Consider the following 10604-nt stretch of genomic DNA (forward strand, 5'->3'; position numbering starts at 1 on the left):
TTCTTTTTTTATTATGCTTTAAGTTCTAGGGTACATGTGCACAATGTGCAGGTTTGTTACATATGTATAAATGTGCCATGTTGGTGTGCTGCACCCATTAACTCATCATTTACATTAAGTATATCTCCTAATGCTTTCACTCTCCCCTCCCCCCACCCCACAACAGGCGCCAGTGTGTGATGTTCCCCTTCCTGTGTCCAAGTGTTCTCATTGTTCAATTCCCACCTATGAGTGAGAACATGTGGTGTTTGGTTTTTCATTCTTGCAATAGTTTGCTGAGAATGATGGTTTCCAGCTTCATCCATGTCCCTACAAAGGACATGAACTCATCCTTTTTTATGGCTGCATAGTATTCCATGGTGTATATGTGCCACATTTTGTTAATGCAGTCTATCATTGATGGACATTTGGGTTGGTTCCAGGTCTTTGCTATTGTGAATAGTGCCACAATAAACATACGTGTGCATGTGTCTTTATAGCAGCATGATTTATAATCCTTTGGGTATATACCCAGTAATGGGATGGCTGGGTCAAATGGTATTTCTAGTTCTAGATCCTTGAGGAATCGCCACACTGTCTTCCACAATGCTTGAACTAGTTTACAGTCCCACCAACAGTGTAAAAGTGTTCCTATTTCTCCATATCCTCACCAGCACCTGTTGTTTCCTGACTTTTTAATGATCGCCATTCCAACTCATGTGAGATGGTATCTCATTGTGGTTTTGATTTGCATTTCTCTGATGGCCAGTGATGATGAGCATTTTTTTCATGTGTCTGTTGGCTGCATAAACGTCTTCTTTTGAAAAGTGTCTGTTCATATCCTTTGCCCACTTTTTTTGATGGGGTTGTTTGTTTTTTTCTTGTAAATTTGTTTGAGTTCTTTGTAGATTCTGGATATTAGCCCTTTGTCAGATAAGCAGCTTGCAAAAATTTTCTCCCATTCTGTAGGTTTCCTTTTCACTCTGATGGTAGTTTCTTTGGCTGTGTAGAAGCTCTTTAGTTTAATTAGATCCCATTTGTCCATTTTGGCTTTTGTTGCCATTGCTTTTGGTGTTTTAGACATGAAGTCCTTGCCCATGCCTATGTCCTGAATGGTATTGCCTAGGTTTTCTTCTAGGGTTTTTATGGTTTTAAGTCTAACATTTAATTCTTTAATACATCTTGAATTAATTTTTGTATAAGGTGTAAGGAAGAGATCCAGTTTCAGCTTTCCACATATGGCTAGCCAGTTTTCCCAGCACCATTTATTAAATAGGGAATCCTTTCCCCATTTCTTGTTTTTGTCAGGTTTGTCAAAGATCAGATGGTTGTAGATGTGTGGTATTATTTCTGAGGGCTCTGTTCTGTTCCATTGGTCTACATCTCTGTTTCGGTACCAGTACCATGGTGTTTTGGTTACTGTAGCCTTGTAGTATAGTTTGAAGTCAGGTAGCGTGATGCCTCCAGCTTTGTTCTTTTAGCTTAGGATTGACTTGGCGATGCGGGCTCTTTTTTGGTTCCATATGAACTTTAAAGTAGTTTTTTCCAATTCTGTGAAGAAAGTCATTGGTAGCTTGATGGGGATGGCATTGAATCTATAAATTACCTTGGGCTGTATGGCCATTTTCATGATATTGATTCTTCCTACCCATGAACATGGAATGTTCTTCCATTTGTTTGTATCCTCTTTTATTTTGTTGAGCAGTGGTTTGTAGTTCTCCTTGAAGAGGTCCTTCACATCCCTTGTAAGTTGGATTCCTAGGTATTTTATTCTCTTTGAAGCAATTGTGAATGGGAGTTCACTCATGATTTGGCTCTCTGTCTGTTATTGGTGTATAAGAATGCTTGTGATTTTTGTACATTGATTTTGTATCCTGAGACTTTGCTGAAGTTGCTTATCAGCTTGAGGAGATTTTGGGCTGAGACGATGGGGTTTTCTAAATATAAAATCATGTCATCTGCAAACAGGGACAATTTGACTTCCTCTTTTCCTAATTGAATACCTTTTATTTCTTTCTCCTGCCTGATTGCCCTGGCCAGAACTTCCAACACTATGTTGAATAGGAGTGGTGAGAGAAGACATCCTTGTCTTGTGCCGTTTTCAAAGGGAATGCTTCCAGTTTTTGCCCATTCAGTATGATATTGGCTGTGGGTTTGTTATAAATAGCTCTTATTATTTTGAGATATGTCCCATCAATACCTAATTTATTGAGAATTTTTAGCATGAAGGGCTGTTGAATTTTGTGAAAGGCCTTTTCTGCATCTTTTGAGATAATCATGTGTTTCTTGTCTTTGGTTCTGTTTATATGCTGGATTACATTTATTGATTTGTGTATGTTGAACCAGACTTGCATCCCAGGGATGAAGCCCACTTGATCATGGTGGATAAGCTTTTTGAATTGCTGCTGGATTCTGTTTGCCAGTATTTTATTGAGGATTTTTGCATCAATGTTCATCAGGGATATTGGTCTAAAATTCTCTTTTTTTGTTGTGTCTCTGCCAGGCTTTGATATCAGGATGATGCTGGCCTCATAAATGAGTTAGGGAGGATTCCCTCTTTTTCTATTGATTGGAATAGTTTCAGAAGGAATAGTACCAGCTCCTCCTTGTACCTCTGGTAGAATTTGGCTGTGAATCCATCTGGTGCTGGACTTTTTTTGGTTGGTAGGCTATTAATTATGGCCTCAATTTCAGAGCCTGTTATTTGTCTATTCAGAGATTCAACTCCTTTCTCGTTTAGTCTTGGGAGGGTGTATGTGTCCAGGAATTTATCCATTTCTTCTTGATTTTCTAGTTTATTTGCATAGAGGACTTTATAGTATCCTGTAATGGTAGTTTGTATCCGTGTGATCGGTGGTGATATCCCCTTTATCATTTTTTGTTGCATCTATTTGATTCTTCTCTCTTTTCTCCTTTATTAGTCTTGCTCGCAGTCTATCAATTTTGTTGATGTTTTCCAAAAACCAGCTCCTGGTTTCATTGATTTCTTGAAGGGTTTTTTGTGTCTCTATCTCCTTCAGTTCTGCTCTGATCTTAGTTATTTCTTGCCTTCTGTAGATTCTGGATATTAACCCTTTGTCAGATGAATAGATTGCAAAAATTTTTGCTCATTGTGTAGGTTGCCTGTTTTCACTCTAATGATAGTTTCTTTTGCTGTGCAGAAGCTCTTTAGTTTAATTAGATGCCATTTGTCAATTTTGGTTCTTGTTGCCATTGCTTTTGGTGTTTTAGTCATGAAGGCTTTGCCCATGCCTATGTCCAGAATGTCATTGCCTAGGTTTTCTTCTAGGGTTTTTATGGTTTTAGGTCTTATGTTTAAGTCTTTAATCTATCTTGAGTTAATTTTTGTATAACATGTAAGGAAGGAGTCCAGTTTCAGTTTTCTGCATATGGCTAGCCAGTTTTCCCAACAACATTTATTAAATAGTGAATCCTTTCCCCATTGCTTGTTTTTGTCAGGTTTGTCGAAGATCAGATGGTTGCAGTTGTGTGGCATTCTTTCTGAGGCCTCTGTTCTTTTCCGTTGGTCTATGTGTCTGTTTTGGTACCAGTACCAATTTTTTTTGGTTATTGTAGCCTTGTAGTATAGTTTGAATTCAGGTAGCATGCTGTTTCCTGGGTTGTTCTTTTTGCTTAGGATTCTCTTGGATATATGGGTTCTTTTTTGGTTCCATATGAAATTTAATGTAAGGTTTTCTAATTCTGTGAAGAAAGTCAATGGTAACTTGATGGGGATAGCTTTGTATCTATAAATTACTTTGGGCAGTATGGCCATTTTCCTGATATTGATTCTTCCTATCCATCAGCATGGAATGTTTTTCCACTTGTTTGTATCCTCTCTTATTTCCTTGAATAGTGGTTTGTAGAGGTCCTTGAAGAGGTCCTTCACATCCCTTGTAAGTTGGATTCCTAGGTATTTTACTCTTTTGTAGCATTTGTGAATAGAAGTTTGCTCATGATTTGCCTCTCTGTTTGTCTGTTATTGCTGTTTAGGAATGCTTGGGATTTTTGCACAGTGATTTTGTATCCTGAGACTTTGCTGAAGTTGCTTATCAACTTAAGGAGATTTTGGGCTGAGATGATGGGTTTTCTTTTTTTTTTTTTTTTTTAATTTATTTATTTGTTTTATTTTATTTTATTTTATTTTTTTATTATTATTACTATTATTATTATTATACTTTAGGCTCTATGGTACATGTGTGCAACGTGCAGGTAAGTTACATATGTATACATGTGCCATGCTGGTGCGCTGCACCCACCAACTCGTCATCTAGCATTAGGTATATCTCCCAATGCTATCCCTCCCCCCTCCCCCCACCCCACAACAGTCCCCGAAGTGTGATGTTCCCCTTCCTGTGTCCATGTGTTCTCATTGTTCAATTCCCACCTATGAGTGAGAATATGCGGTGTTTGGTTTTTTGTTCTTGCGATAGTTTACTGAGAATGATGATTTCCAATTTCATCCATGTCCCTACAAAGGACATGAACTCATCCTTTTTTATGGCTGCATAGTATTCCATGGTGTATATGTGCCACATTTTCTTAATCCAGTCTATCATTGTTGGACATTTGGGTTGGTTCCAAGTCTTTGCTATTGTGAATAATGCTGCAATAAACATACGTGTGCATGTGTCTTTATAGCAGCATGATTTATAGTCCTTTGGGTATATACCCAGTAATGGGATGGCTGGGTCAAATGGAATTTCTAGTTCTAGATCCCTGAGGAATCGCCACACTGACTTCCACAAGGGTTGAACTAGTTTACAGTCCCACCAACAGTGTAAAAGTGTTCCTATTTCTCCACATCCTCTCCAGCACCTGTTGTTTCCTGACTTTTTAATGATTGCCATTCTAACTGGTGTGAGATGGTATCTCATTGTGGTTTTGATTTGCATTTCTCTGATGGCCAGTGATGGTGAGCATTTTTTCATGTGTTTTTTGGCTGCATAAATGTCTTCTTTTGAGAAGTGTCTGTTCATGTCCTTTGCCCACTTTTTGATGGGGTTGTTTGTTTTTTTCTTGTAAATTTGTTGGAGTTCATTGTAGATTCTTGATATTAGCCCTTTGTCAGATGAGTAGGTTGCAAAAATTTTCTCCCATTTTGTAGTTTGCCTGTTCACTCTGATGGTAGTTTCCTTTGCTGTGCAGAAGCTCTTTAGTTTAATTAGATCCCATTTGTCCATTTTGGCTTTTGTTGCCATTGCTTTTGGTGTTTTAGACATGAAGTCCTTGCCCATGCCTATGTCCTGAATGGTAATGCCTAGGTTTTCTTCTAAGGTTTTTATGGTTTTAGGTCTAACATTGAAGTCTTTAATCCATCTTGAATTGATTTTTGTATAAGGTGTAAGGAAGGGATCCAGTTTCAGCTTTCCACATATGGCTAGCCAGTTTTCCCAGCACCATTTATTAAATAGGGAATCCTTTCCCCATTGCTTGTTTTTGTCAGGTTTGTCAAAGATCAGATAGTTGTAGATATGTGGCATTATTTCTGACGGCTCTCTTCTGTTCCATTGATCTATATCTCTGTTTTGGTACCAGTACCATGCTGTTTTGGTTACTGTAGCCTTGTAGTATAGTTTGAAGTCAGGTAGCGTGATGCCTCCAGCTTTGTTCTTTTAGCTTAGGATTGACTTGGCGATGCGGGCTCTTTTTTGGTTCCATATGAACTTTAAAGTAGTTTTTTCCAATTCTGTGAAGAAAGTCATTGGTAACTTGATGGGGATGGCATTGAATCTGTAAATTACCTTGGGAAGGATGGCCATTTTCATGATATTGATTCTTCCTACCCATGAGCATGGAATGTTCTTCCATTTGTTTGTATCCTCTTTTATTTCCTTGAGCAGTGGTTTGTAGTTCTCCTTGAAGAGGTCCTTCACGTCCCTTGTAAGTTGGATTCCTAGGTATTTTATTCTCTTTGAAGCAATTGTGAATGGGAGTTCACTCATGATTTGGCTCTCTGTTTGTCTGTTATTGATGTATAAGAATGCTTGTGGTTTTTGTACATTGATTTTGTATCCTGAGACTTTGCTGAAGTTGCTTATCAGCTTAAGGAGATTTTGGGCTGAGACAATGGGGTTTTCTAGATATACTATCATGTCATTTGCAAACAGGGACAATTTGACTTCCTCTTTTCCTACTTGAATACCCTTGATTTCCTTCTCCTGCCTAATTGCCCTGGCCAGAACTTCCAACACTATGTTGAATAGAAGTGGTGAGGGAGGGCATCCCTGTCTTGTGCCAGTTTTCAAAGGGAATGCTTCCAGTTTTTGCCCATTCAGCATGATATTGGCTGTGGGTTTGTCATAAATAGCTCTTATTATTTTGAGATACGTCCCATCAATACCTAATTTATTGAGAGTTTTTAGCATGAAGGTTGTTGAATTTTGTCAAAGGCCTTTTCTGCATCTATTGAGATAATCATGTGGTTTTTGTCTTTGGTTCTGTTTATATGCTGGATTACATTTATTGATTTGCATATATTGAACCAGCCTTGCATCCCAGGGATGAAGCCCACTTGATCATGGTGGATAAGCTTTTTGATGTGCTGCTGGATTCTGTTTGCCAGTATTTTATTGAGGATTTTTGCATCAATGTTTATCAAGGATATTGGTCTAAAATTCTCTTTTTTTGTTGTGTCTCTGCCAGGCTTTGGTATCAGGATGATGCTGGCCTCATAAAATGAGTTAGGGAGGATTCCCTCTTTTTCTATTGATTGGAATAGTTTCAGAAGGAATGGTACCAGCTCCTCCTTGTACCTCTGGTAGAATTCGGCTGTGAACCCATGTGGTCCTGGACTTTTTTTGGTTGGTAAGCTATTGATTATTGCCACAATTTCAGCTCCTGTTATTGGTCTATTCAGAGATTCAACTTCTTCCTGGTTTAGTCTTAGGAGGGTGTATGTGTTGAGGAATTTATCCATTTCTTCTAGATTTTCTAGTTTATTTGCGTAGAGGTGTTTGTAATATTCTCTGATGGTAGTTTGTATTTCTGTGGGATTGGTGGTGATATCCCCTTTATCGTTTTTTATTGCATCTATTTGATTCTTCTCTCTTTTTTTCTTTATTAATCTTGCTAGCAGTCTATCAATTTTTTTGATCCTTTCAAAAAACCACCTCCTGGATTCATTAATTTTTTGAAGGGTTTTTTGTGTCTCTATTTCCTTCAGTTCTGCTCTGATTTTAGTTATTTCTTGCCTTCTGCTAGCTTTTGAAGGTGTTTGCTCTTGCTTTTCTAGTTCTTTTAATTGTGATATTAGGGTGTCAATTTTGGATCTTTCCTGCTTTCTCTTGTGGGCATTTAGTGCTATAAATTTCCCTCTACACACTGCTTTGAATGCATCCCAGAGATTCTGGTATGTTGTGTCTTGGTTCTCGTTGGTTTCAAAGAACATCTTTATTTCTGCCTTCATTTCGTTATGTACCCAGTAGTCATTCAGGAGCAGGTTGTTCAGTTTCCACGTAGTTGAGCGGTTTTGAGTGAGATTCTTAATCCTGAGTTCTAGCTTGATTGCACTGTGATCTGAGAGATAGTTTGTTATAATTTCTGTTCTTTTACATTTATTGAGGAGATCTTTACTTCCAAGTATATGGTCAATTTTGGAATAGGTGTGGTGTGGTGCTGAAAAAAATGTATATTCTGTTGATTTGGGGTGGAGAGTTCTGTAGATGTCTATTAGGTCCGCTTGGTGCAGAGCTGAGTTCAATTCCCGGGTATCCTTGTTAACTTTCTGTCTCGTTGAACTGTCTAATGTTGACAGTGGGGTGTTAAAGTCTCCCATTATTAATGTGTGGGAGTTTAAGTCTCTTTGTAGGTCACTCAGGACTTGCTGTATGAATCTGGGTGCTCCTGTATTGGGTGCATATGTATTTAGGATAGTTAGCTCTTCTTGTTGAATTAGTCCCTTTACCATTATGTAATAGCCTTCTTTGTCTCTTTTGATCTTTGTTGGTTTAAAGTCTGTTTTATCAGAGACTAGGATTGCAACCCCTGCCTTTTTTTGTTTTCCATTTGCTTGGTAGATCTTCCTCCATCCTTTTATTTTGAACCTATGTGTGTCTCTGCACGTGAGATGGGTTTCCTGAATACAGCGCACTGATGGGTCTTGAGTCTTTATCCAATTTGCCAGTCTGTGTCTTTTAATTGGAGCATTTAGTCCATTTACATTTAAAGTTAATATTGTTATGTGTGAATGTGTTCCTGTCTTTATGATGTTAGCTGGTTATTTTGCTCGTTAGTTGATGCAGTCTCTTCCTAGTCTCGATGGTCTTTACATTTTGGTATGATTTTGCAGTGGCTGGTACCGGTTGTGCCTTTCCATGTTTAGCACTTCCTTCAGGAGCTCTTTTAGGGCAGGCCTGGTGGTGACAAAATCTCTCAGCATTTGCTTGTCTGTAAAGTATTTTATTTCTCCTTCACTTATGAAGCTTAGTTTGGCAGGATATGAAATTCTGGGTTGAAAATTCTTTTCTTTAAGAATGCTGAATATTGGCCCCCACTCTCTTCTGGCTTGTAGGGTTTCTGCCAAGAGATCCGCTGTTAGTCTGATGGGCTTCCCTTTGATGGTAACCCGACCTTTCTCTCTGGCTGCCCTTAACATTTTTTCCTTCATTTCAACTTTGGTGAATCTGACAATTATGTGTCTTGGAGTTGCTCTTCTCAAGGAGTATCTTTGTGGCATTCTCTGTATTTCCTGAATCTGAATGTTGGCCTGCCTTGCTAGATTGGGGAAGTTCTCCTGGATAATATCCTGCAGAGTGTTTTCCAACTTGTTTCCATTCTCCCCATCACTTTCAGGTACACCAATGAGACGTAGATTTGGTCTTTTCACATAGTCCCACATTTCTTGGAGGCTTTGCTCGTTTCTTTTTATTCTTTTTTCTCTAAACTTCCCTTCTTGCTTCATTTCATTCATTTCATCTTCCAGGGCTGATACCCTTTCTTCCATTTGATTGCATCGGCTCCTGAGGCTTCTGCATTCTTCACGTAGTTCTCGAGCCTTGGTTTTCAGCTCCATCAGCTCCTTTAAGCACTTCTCTGTATTGGTTATTCTAGTTATACATTCTTCTAAATTTTTTTCAAAGTTTTCAACTTCTTTGCCTTTGGTTTGAATATCCTCCCGTAGCTCGGAGTAATTTGATCGTCTGAAGCCTTCTTCTCTCAGCTCGTCAAAGTCATTCTCCGTCCAGCTTTGTTCCGTTGCTGGTGAGGAACTGTGTTCCTTTGGAGGAGGAGAGGTACTCTGCTTTTTAGAGTTTCCAGTTTTTCTGCTCTGTTTTTTCCCCATCTTTGTGGTTCTATCTACTTTTGGTCTTTGATGATGGTGATGTACAGATGGGTTTTTGGTGTGGATGTCCTTTCTGTTAGTTTTCCTTCTAACAGACAGAACCCTCAGCTGCAGGTCTGTTGGAGTACCTGGCCGGCCGTGTGAGGTGTCAGTCTGCCCCTGCTGGGGGGTGCCTCCCAGTTAGGCTGCTCGGGGGTCAGGGGTCAGGGACCCACTTGAGGAGGCAGTCAGCCCGTTCTCAGATCTCCAGCTGCGTGCTGGGAGAACCACTGCTCTCCTCAAAGCTGTCAGACAGGGACATTTAAGTCTGCAGAGGTTACTGCTGTCTTTTTGTTTGTCTGTGCCCTGCCCCCAGAGGTGGAGCCTACAGAGGCAGGCAGGCCTCCTTGAGCTGTGGTGGGCTCCACCCAGTTCAAGCTTCCAGGCTGCTTTGTTTACCTAAGCGAGCCTGGGCAATGGCGGGCGCCCCTCCCCCAGCCTCGCTGCCGACTTGCTGTTTGATCTCAGACTGCTGTGCTAGCAATCAGCGAGACTCTGTGGGCGTAGGACCCTCTGAGCCAGGTGTGGGCTATACTCTCCTGGGGCACCGTTTCCTAAGCCCGTCGGAAAGGCACAGTATTCGGGTGGGAGTGGCCCGATTTTCCAGGTGCCGTCTGTCACCCCTGGAAAGGGAACTCCATGACCCCTTGCGCTTCCCGAGTGAGGCAATGCCTCTCCCCTGCTTCGGCTGGTGCACGGTGCACTCCCCCACTGACCTGCGCCCACTGGCTGGCACTCCCTAGTGAGATGAACACGGTACCTCAGATGGAAATGCAGAAATCACCCGTCTTCTGGGTCGCTCGCGCTGGGAGCTGTAGACTGGAGCTGTTCCTATTCGGCCATCTTGGCTCCTCCTCGGGTTTTCTAAATATGCAGTCAGGTCGTCTGCAAACAGAGACAATTTGACTTTGTCCCTTGCTATTTGAATGCCCTTTATTTCTTTCTCTTGCCTGATTGCCCTGGCCAGAACTTCCAATACTATATTGAATAGGAGTGGAGAGAGAGGGCTTCCTTGTCTTGTGTCGGTTTTCAAAGGGAATGCTTCCAGCTTTTGCCCATACAGTATGATATTGGTTGTGGATTTGGCATAAATAGCTCTTATTATTTTGAGATATGTTCCATCAATAACTAGTTTATTGAGAGTTTTTAACATGAAGGGGTGTTAAATTTTATCAAAGGCCTTTTCTGCATCTATTGAGATAATCATGTGGTTTTTGTCATTGGTTCTGTTTATGTGATGGGTTATGTTTATTGATTTGTGTTTGTTGAACCAGCCTTGAATCCCAAGGATGAAGCTGACTTG

This window comes from Pongo abelii, chromosome 1, assembly GCF_028885655.2.
Source record: "Pongo abelii isolate AG06213 chromosome 1, NHGRI_mPonAbe1-v2.0_pri, whole genome shotgun sequence".
Lineage (NCBI taxonomy): Eukaryota > Metazoa > Chordata > Mammalia > Primates > Hominidae > Pongo > Pongo abelii.